Below are 2,566 nucleotides of genomic sequence, written 5' to 3' on the forward strand. Positions count from 1 at the left end.
AAGGTTGAACGGAGGTGGTTGTCAGGCACACGTTCATAGGTGAGAATGATGATGAGTGTCATGGATCATCACAATCATCAAGTTGAGGAACAAGTGATATCTTAGAACAAGAATAAGCTGAATTGAATAGAAGAACAATAGTAATTACATTGATACTCGAGGTACAGCAGAGCTCCACACCTTAATCTATGGTGTGTAGAAACTCCACTATTGAAAATACATAAGTGATAATGGTGATCATTGGCTTCGGCCCCAGAGAGGGAACCAAAAGAACCAAGATGAAAATACAATAGCAAAAGGTCTTATTTATAGAGAACTAGTAGCTTAGGATTTACAGAAATGAGTAAATGACATAAAAATCCACTTCCGGGCCCACTTGGTGTGTGCTTGGGCTGAGCATTGAAGCTTTCATGTGTAGAAACTTTTCTTGGAGTTAAACGCCAGCTTTTGTGCCAGTTTGGGCATTTAACTCCCATTCTTGTGCCAGTTCCGGCGTTTAACACCGGGCAGTCTTGAGCTGATTTGGAACGCCGGTTTGGGCCATCAAATCTCGGGCAAAGTATAGACTATTATATATTGCTGGAAAGCCCAGGATGTCTACTTTTTAACGCAATTAAGAGCGCGCCAATTGGGCTTTTGTAGCTCCAGAAAATCCACTTCGAGTGCAGGGAAGTCAGAATCCAACAGCATCTGCAGTCCTTTTCAGCCTCTGAATCAGATTTTTGCTCAGGTCCCTCAATTTTAGCCAGAAAATATCTGAAATCACAGAAAAACACACAAACTCATAGTAAAGTCCAAAAAAGTGAATTTTAACTAAAAACTAATAAAAATATAATAAAAACCAAGGTTGCGAGAACCGGACCGGTCAATGAACCGGTGAGGTTACTGGTTCAATGGTTTAATGGTTCGACCGGGGTTCAACCGGGGTTCAACCGGTTTCTAAAAATAATTTTAAATATAGTAATTTAATAAAAAACCGTTAAAAAACCGTTAAAAAACCGGCCGGTTCGACCGGTTTTTTACCGGTTTTTTGCTGGCCGGTTTTTGAGCTTACCCGGACCGGTTAACTGACCGGTTCCCGGTTTTCCCGGTTGAACCGGCCGGTCCGGTCCGGTTTTCAGAACCATGATAAAAACTAACTCAAACATACTAAAAACATACTAAAAACAATGCCAAAAAGCGTATAAATTATCCGCTCATCACAACACCAAACTTAAATTGTTGCTTGTCCCCAAGCAAGTGAAAATCAAATAAGATAAAAAGAAGAGAATATACAATGAATTCCAAAAACATCTATGAAGATCAGTATTAATTAGATGAGCGGAGCTTTTAGCTTTTTGCCTCTGAACAGTTTTGGCATCTCACTTTATCCTTTGAAATTAAGAATGATTGGCTTCTATAGGAACTCAGAATCCAGATAGTGTTATTGATTCTCCTAGTTAAGTATGATGATTCTTGAACACAGCTACTTTATGAATCTTGGTCGTGGCCCAAAGCACTCTGTCTTCCAGTATTACCACCGGATACATACATGCCACAGACACATAACTGGGTGAATCTTTTCAGATTGTGACTCAGCTTTGCTAGAGTCCCCAATTAGAGGTGTCCAAGGTTCTTAAGCACACTCTTTTTGCCTTGGATCACGACTTTATTTTTACCCTTGCCTTTTGGTTTAAAGGGCTATTGGCTTTTTCTTGCTTGCTTTCTCTCTCTTTTTTTTTCGCACACAATCTCTCTTTTTTTTTTGAATTCACTGCTTTTTATTGTTTCAAGAACCACTTTTATGATTTTTCAGATCCTCAGTAACATGTCTCCTTTTTCATCATTCTTTCAAGAGCCAATATTCATGAACAACAAATTCAAAAGACATATGCACTGTTCAAGCATACATTCAGAAGTCAAAGTATTGCGACCACATCAAAATAATTAATCTGTTATAAAATTCAAAATTCATGCAATTCTTCTCTTTTTCAATTAAGAACATTTTTCATTTAAGAAAGGTGATGGATTCTAGGACATTCATAACTTTAAGGCATAGACACTAAGACACTAATGATCATAAGACACAAACATAGATAAACATAAGCATAAAAATTCGAAAAACAGAGAAATAAAGGACAAGGAGATTAAGGAACGGGTCCACCTTAGTGATGGCGACTTGTTCTTCCTCTTGAAGATCTTATGGAGTGCTTGAGCTCCTCAATGTCTCTTCCTTGTCTTTGTTGCTCCTCTCTCATGATTCTTTGATCTTCTCTAATTTCATGGAGGAGGATGGAGTGTTCTTGGTGCTCCACTCTTAGTTGTCCCATGTTAGAACTCAATTCTCCTAGGGAGGTGTTTAGTTGCTCCCAATAGTTTTGTGGAGGAAAGTGCATCCCTTGAGGCATCTCAGGGATTTCATGATGAGTGGGATCTCTTGTTTGCTCCATCCTTTTCTTAGTGATGGGCTTGTCCTCATCAATGAGGATGTCTCCCTCTATGTTACCTCCAACTGAATTACAGAGGTGACAAATGAGATGAGGGAAGGCTAACCTTGCCAAGGTAGAGGACTTGTCTGCCACCTTAT

This window comes from Arachis duranensis, chromosome 4 (genome assembly GCF_000817695.3).
Source record: "Arachis duranensis cultivar V14167 chromosome 4, aradu.V14167.gnm2.J7QH, whole genome shotgun sequence".
Taxonomy (NCBI): domain Eukaryota; kingdom Viridiplantae; phylum Streptophyta; class Magnoliopsida; order Fabales; family Fabaceae; genus Arachis; species Arachis duranensis.